This window comes from Phaseolus vulgaris, chromosome 8 (genome assembly GCF_000499845.2).
Source record: "Phaseolus vulgaris cultivar G19833 chromosome 8, P. vulgaris v2.0, whole genome shotgun sequence".
Classification (NCBI taxonomy): Eukaryota; Viridiplantae; Streptophyta; class Magnoliopsida; order Fabales; family Fabaceae; genus Phaseolus; species Phaseolus vulgaris.
In genome coordinates this window covers 42,895,713-42,903,783 of record NC_023752.2, presented here as the reverse complement: position 1 = coordinate 42,903,783, position 8,071 = coordinate 42,895,713, and positions in this window count along the sequence as shown.

Sequence of the window (8,071 nt, the reverse complement as noted above, 5' to 3'; positions counted from 1 at the left end):
ACGGCAATCAGATCCTTCAATTCCAATACAAAGTCCTACCTCGCTGGCCTGGCCCTTTCCCTGGCCGGGCGATTTCCTCCTGCTAGGCCCCTGGGCTGGGGTTTTCTTGTCTCAGAGGGGCGTCTCCCATCTGGCTTCTTCCTCCCCGTCGTGGTCTCGTTGACCCTGACGGGTTGAGCCCGCATCTGCGCTCTCGGGCGTGAGGGTACGACGCTGGTGCGCTTCTCACACACCTCTCCCTCAGAGGCGATATGCTCCACCGCGCGACGCCTTATTTCAGCGAAGGTCCTGGGTCGATTGCGAATGATGGATTCGCAAAAAGGTCCGGGACACACGCCTTTTCTGAATGCGTACACGATCATGGGCTCTTCCGTAGTACCAACCTTTACTACCTGGGCCCCGAAACGGTTGATGTACTCCTTCAAGGTCTCTCCTTGATATTGTTTCACATCAAACAGGTCATACGAAACTGGTGGCAGGGCCCTGTTCGCTAAGTATTGCTCCCTAAACAACTGCGACAGCTGCTGGAAGGAGGTGATATGGCCGTTTGGAAGGCTGATGAACCAGTCCATGGCCATCCCCGTCAAGGTGCTCATAAAGAGCTTGCACCTCACGGCATCGAAGCCGCCTACTAGCACCATTTGCGTGTGGAAAGCAGTGAGGTGCGCCTCAGGATCCTCCATCCCGGTGAAGATCACCTTGGGTCCCGCGAACGTGTTGGGGATCACAGCTTCCAGAATCTCCTGCGAGAAGGGTGTGGAAAACTCCCTTGGTGGGGTGAGAGGCTTGGTCTCATTTTGGTCACGCTGCCCTTGGTTATCGCCCAAACCACGACGCAACTCTTCATTGATACGAGGGAGCTCATCGTTTATCACGTGGGAAGCCGCGAGATCCGCCTGCACACGCTCTTGCTCCGCCCTTGATTCCGCCATTTCATCTTGCAGCCCCCGCATCATGTCCATGACCTGCTGCATGGACATTTCCTCGCCTGCTGTGCGTGCGGAACCTTGTCTCGTGCCCCTCATTCTTCATTGTTTTCCTCTGAAACTTCCCCAGTCGTTATGGTAGCTCTGATAAATTGCCTGAAACTTGCGATGGGACTGATGTTTTAAATCGGCCCCACGGTGGGCGTCAAATGTTCCGGCCGGTTGACCTGGGACGTCTTTGTGCACAACCTTGCCCGTCAGCTAGGGACACCTTCCCTCTGGCTACATGTGGATACCTGCAAAGAAGGACAAAAGGGCGCCCTAGCGGCCGTTTGCACTCCGACGCTCAAGTCAGCTAGCAAGAAACACCAAAAACTCTGCACCTCCGTATCGGAGCATCGTGAATGGCACTCTGAAGGTGGTAAACGAAACTGTGTATTGTGTATCTTTTCTCCTTCTGGCAAACAACCTTTCTCTAGTCCCTTGTGCGTAGCCTCAAGACTCGAGCAAGCAACTAGAGTGTATTCTGGGAAAATTTGCCAAAAGTTCCAACCCTGTTTCAAACATCCAAGGTTCTATTTACACGCCTCTAGCATTTAAAGCGTCTAAAAGCGCATTTAATTATGAAACGTTCAGCGCCTTTAAGACGTTTAAATCGCCTGAAGCATTTAAAGTACCTTAAAACGCTCGAAACGTAAACTTTAATTACCTTTAAATAGCTTTAATTACCTTATACCTGACAAGTGGATGTTTCTGTTCTGACCTGGCTGTTATTACACGTGGAGGGCCTCACAGCATCGTGACCCAACTTGGGGGTATTTCGTCGTGTGAGTCCTCCTTCCTTGGAGTGCATCTGGCGCAAGGGGTGACTTTTTGGGTGCCATCTCATGCCCTCAAACATCTAGTCACTCGCTTTGAGAGCGTATCTACCTTCCTCTCGTACCCTACACCTGGCTACCCTGGGCATGACCCTCCTCATGAGTCGTATCTATCCCAAGGGTCTCTCTGGGTGACATGGGCACTTCGCGAGTCAGATTGCTCTCCACTGGCGCTAGTACTATGGCCTTAAAGCCACCTTTCTCTTCCCTTTATTGCTACCCCGGGTTATCGGGGTTTGAGGCCTTGCCATGGCGTCACTCCCTCCATGGTCTTTCCTACCCATGGGTATCGGGAGCAACACTGTGTATGCCTTGCTCTGGTGACATTTTACCTTGGCGACGCCCTACCTTGGCGAAGCCTTGACTTGGCGACGCCTTCTCTTGGCAACGTCTTATCTGGGCGACGCTTCCTCTTGGCGACGCCTCGCCTTGGTGATGCTTGCACTTGGCGTCGCCTCACCTAGGCGACGCCTTATGTTGACTTTGACCTTGACGCTGACTTTGACCTTGACTTTGTCAACGCCCGGGTACGGGACGGTACAAATTACGTAATTAAAGAAGTAATTAATAAAAGTTAAGTTGCAAAGAAAATAAATGAAACTCCCTTTGTTGATCTTTTTTTTTTTTCTATTGGCACTTCCTTGGTTGTCTCCTCTTTGTTGGGCCTTCCAATGTATGTGGTGTTTTTGGTAGGTGTTTGTTTCTGCCCTTTCCTTTGTTCCTCTTGGAATTAAGGAATTAATTCTCCAATCCAGCACCTATCAAGGAAACTAGACCTCACTCAAGTCAATTTCCACTCAAATAAGCACCAATTGATAATCAATCGACCACCAAGTTTAGAGGCCAAAGAATTAAAGCAAGAAACAAATTAATTGGAAAAACAGTACCACACAAATGGAGTTAAAATGTGACAACTAGAAAGAGTTCCAAAGAAATATTAGACAAGCAAATAAAAGGTACTCAAAGAAAGGTAGGCACACAAAATGGATCCTAGGAATAGCACTAGATTTGATTTCAAAATCAAAAACCGCACCACTGAAATAATTGTTGTGGGCCAGAGAGCGTGATTTTCCCTGATTTATGCTGAGCTGCCCTTTTAAGATTTGCTTCTGTAAATTTATATGCAAACAATTCAAGCTCTTAACTAATGTTTGGCGTTGGTTTCACTCCAAACGCATGAACCATATTTTGTTTAATAAATTTTCTAAAATCAGTGTTCAGTTACGCCAGTTGTAACGCCAGATTTGCACACTATTTTTATAATATTTATCATTTTTTTTCTATTTGTTTTTTTGAACTGATTCCTTTTTTGTCTTTTCCTTAACACCTCAATCTTGCAAAATCCAGAGGATCAGAAATTTCCTTTGTGGGAAAATAATTTTCTTAAGCAAAACAGCCAGCACAGAGTTATGCAAAACAGGGGATTCTGTAAATCTGGAAAAAACAGCAAGATATACCAAAAGAAAAACACAATGGAATTGGTGAAAAGGAATTTGTGTAGATCTAAACACAAATACGAACTCAAGCTAAAAAATAAAAAGCACCAAAGGATCAAGAACACAGCAGATTCAGATCAAGCATTTATACCAAAAACAAGAAACAAATAAGCCAAACAAAGTACTACTATGATTTGATGACATTTTGGAAGAACATGACTAGACAAAACACATATAGATTCAGAAATTAAAAGACTCAAATGAACATAAAATGAACCAAATAAAATTGCAAAAAGGACTCAAATACCTAAAATAAAACAGCAACACAAACTATATGGAATCCTACCAAAAATTGCACAAAGATTGCTCAAGAACAATTGAACAAGATGCACCGATTGGAATTTCCAAACAGCACACCAATTCAAAGCAAAAATTAAAAAACAGCAAGACAATATGGAATATGAAGAACAACACGGATTAAAGAAGAACTCAAAAAGGAAATGACCAAGAAATACTCATCTTTGAAGAACCTTTGCTCATGATACCAAATGATGGCATTCTCTAGGAGCTCTTCTTGGATGTTTGGTGAGTATGGTGCGGAAGCTCAATGTAGGAGATGGACAAGGTCCTCCCAGGAGTTGTGGTGACCTTGAAGGTGCATGAAGAGTGTGGAAAGAGGGGAGGTTCGACCAACCCCTTGGTAGATGGAGAAAGGAAGATTAAAACCTAGAAGCTAGGCAAGGAGCAAAGTATGGCACTAAATGGGCAGCATAACATTACTCAATTTAATCTTGCAAATACAGGTGATAGGCTTCTCCTTTTATAGGCTAAGGAGGCCGTAAATGTTAAGCTAATAGAAGATGAAATGCTAGCTAAATGTAATGTAAATGTGAAGCACATGGGCCACATGGAGCACATGGGTGCACATGGTCCTCCAACCTTCACATGGCCGAACTTGATTAGTGAAGGCTTCTAGAAACCTTTAGCTAATCAAGGTTAACTCTTCCTTAATTCTAATGTGCAGAAAAATAATCAAAAGGTTCATAAAGCTAGACTAATTACACCACAAAAATACTAAGCTACACGGAGTGGGCCTTTATGCAACATGTACAAGTTCCTTTCTCTACCATCCGTAGCTTGACCCAAATATGCGTGGAGATGCTTGGCCATGGACCTAGTGATAGGTCCTAGATGCTCTAGTCTTCCTCCTAGACGCTCCCTTGCTAGACGCCCTTCATCTTGGGGTAGACGCTCTTCATCTTGGAGTAGGCGCTCCCCACTTGGCTGTAGACACTCCCCACTTGGCTCTAGACGGTCTAGACTTGGCTCTTGTTTTCCATAGGGTGGTGAGCTTGGCCCTCCTCCATCACTAAGTGTAAAACAATCGATTGAAACAACAAATCAACAGGTTGTTTTTCACTTACTTTGAAAAACACTTTTTCTTTTAAAGAACATGATTGATTTAGTTTTGGATCAAGCTAAGAGTGGATTGACAAATTCTAATCTACCCAGACCCCATGTAAGCAACAACCTAGGCTTCAAGCAAACATCACAGATTTGGAGACATTAAAGCTTCAAGTTCAACAATCTCCCCCTATTTGATGAAGACAAATCCCTGGTTTGCTTGGGATGATTTGTTTGAATTTGACAGTACCTGCAAAACACAAAAATTGCAAATACTAGAGGTAATCCTTTTCAGATTTCATCAGCACCAAAAAACCAATTTTCACTTAGTGATTTCCATAAGGAAAAACAACAAAATCAATGTGAAAAAAGAGAGGTGCAAATCAAAATATTATGCAGTAGTTTTAATCAAAGTGAGGAGTATATAAACCAAGTTAAAACAGAATTTAAGCACACAATACAAACATACAAACCACATAGACTTCTCCCCCTATTGTTCTTCACAAATAAACTCAAAGGAGAAATAAGAACTACACTTAAAATAGAATTTGTGAGTCAAGGGTTCTTAATTCATTTCTAAGAAAGAAGAATTTGTCCTTTGGAAAAGGTCTAGTGAAAAAATATGTAGTTGTCTTTTGGTTGCAATGAACTTCACCTCACAGTCTTCATTACTCACATGATCTCTTATGAAATGGTGTTGGATCTCAGTATGTTTTGTCCTAGAGTGCTGAACTTAGTTTTTTGTGAGATTGATGGCACTTGTGTTGTTACATAGTAGGGTATTTTGCTGACTTTTAACCCAAAGTCTTCAAGCTTTTGTTTCATCCACAAAATCTGAGCACAACAGCTTCCTGCAACAATGTATTATGCTTCAACAATGGAGAGTGCTACGCAGGCTTGCTTCTTGCTATGCCAAGAGATAAGGCTGAAGCCAAGTAAATGACAAGTTCCACTTGTGCTTTACCTATCCAGTTTGCATCCTGCAAAATCCAAATCAGAGTATCCCACTGAATGTACAGGAGAATGAGAGGGATACCATAACTCAACAGTGAATGTGCCTTTTAGATACTTCAGAATTCTTTTGGCAGCTTTAAGGTGTCATTCTTTCGGATTGGATTGGAATCTAGCACAGAGGCATAGTGCAAACATAATATCTGGTCTGCTGGCTGTAAGGAAGAGCAAAGAGCCATTCAAACCCCTATATTTGGATTGATCTACTGCAATTCCAGTTGCATCAGCATCCAGGTAGCAGCTTGTGGACATTGGTGTAGTTGCCTATTTACACTGCACCATTTCAAACTTTTTGAGGATTTCCTTGCAATACTTAGATTGACTTAGAAAGATGTCATCCTTTGATTGTTGAACCTGCAATCCCAAGAAGAAGGACAACTCCCCCATCATTGACATTTCAAATACTATCTGCATGGCTGCCATAAATTCTTTACACAAGTTATCATTAGTAGCACCAAAACTAATGTCATTAACATATATTTGAAATAAAATAATGGCAGAATTTGATTTTTGATAAAAAGAGTTTTCTCAACCTTCCCTCTTTCCTGTCATGAGACAAGAGGAAGTTACTTAATCTCTCATACCACTGCCTTCGAGCTTGCTTAAGACCATACAAGGCATTTTTCAGCTTGTATACATGCTTGGGATATTGATGATCTACAAACCTAGGTGGTTGTGAGACGAAGACCTCTTCATTGACAACTCCGTTAAGGAAGGCACTCTTCACATCCATTTAGAACAATATGAACCCGCTCATGCAAGCAAAAACTAGCAACAACCTTACTCTTGAAAATGACGCTTTGATGCCTCCAAATCCATGAAGACAGCTTGAAGACCTTGTTGTTATGTTTAGGTTTTAGTTCTAGGTAGTTTAAAATTTTCTTGATCCATTCCTAATCAATTCACAACTGAATCAATCTGGTTTTAAGAAGAAAAATGTTTTTTCAAAGCTAAGTGAAAAACAATTGGTTAAAACCTATTTTTAACCGGTTGTTTTTCTAATAACAGGTTTAACAATTCTGTTTTCTTCACTGAACTGATTCTTTGATATGTAAATCAATATCAATCTTCATTCTTAACCAGTATTTGCAAAAATATTCCCTTAAACAATTCACCTCCCTCTTGTTAAGGCCATTAATTCTTACAATTGGCATCAAGAGCTAGGTCCTTGAAATTTTCTTAAGTTCTGTTTTTTAAAAATTTGTTTTAATGGCTGACAAGTTACCTTTTGGGGAGGGAGCTTCTATCAGTAGACCATCTTCACTCTGTGGTGTGAGGTATCAGCTAAAGTGTATAAGAATGAAATTTTTTTGTTGATTCTATAGATAGAAAAATTTGGGATGTCATTACAAAAAAAAATTTCATACTTTTGCTTGAAACTAATACTGTTTTCTCTGAAAGTGAAAAAGATCATCTTAACTGTGTTGCTAAAAATATCATTGTTTCTTCTCTTGATTCTAATGAGTTTCTTATGTTAGAACATATGGCCTTAAACGAGAGGGGGGGTGAATTGTTTAAGAAAGATTTTCGTAAACTTTTAAGCTTAGAATGAAAAATACTTCACAAATACCTTGATTAAGAATTCAGTTTTTCAAAACATAAAGCAAAAGCACAATACTGGAAAAACAATCGGTTGTTTTACCGAAACAATTGGTTGTTTATACCAGTTATTAATTCACAAAACTGAATTTAAAGAGATAGGGATAGAGAAATTGTACACAGTTGTTTATACTGGTTCACTCCAAACCAGAGCTACATCCAGTCTTCTCAGAAACCCTGAGGAAATCCACTAAGCAATCACACGTTGATCACTTACACAACAACCAAGAGAATGACCTTGAACACCTCAAGAAACACACACTCCTTGGTCAACACACCAACACTAAGATTGTTGATCTTGATCCCCTCAAGAACACACAGCCAATCTCAGCAAACACATAAACGAATACTTGTTCAACAGAGTACAAGGATTACACTTGTTATAGAAGATAATCTGAAATCAATACTAGCAGAATCCTATTCCATACACTTTGATCAATCACAAACTCTTAGCAATCTCAGCTCTTTGAAAAACTAAAAAACAAACTCTTAGGAAAAACTTTGTCAAAGATTCTTAAATATCAAATCTGTTTTTCTGAATATATTCAAAGATGTAGTTTGTTATCAAATCTTAACAAACTCTTAAATTGCATTAAAAGATTGGTCAAAGTATTTAATGACTGGAGCGTAAGCAGTTAAATCATTTAAAGCTCAGTCAAAGATAAAACAGTTTTTCTGTTATGGTTCCAAAACAAACAATCGGTTGTTTCCTCGAATCAATCGGTTGTTTTGGTACTTAACAGTTCAGCCATTTAAAAAACAGTTTTCAATCTTTTCCTCAAAACACCTAAGTATAAACAATCGGTTGTTTCGATAA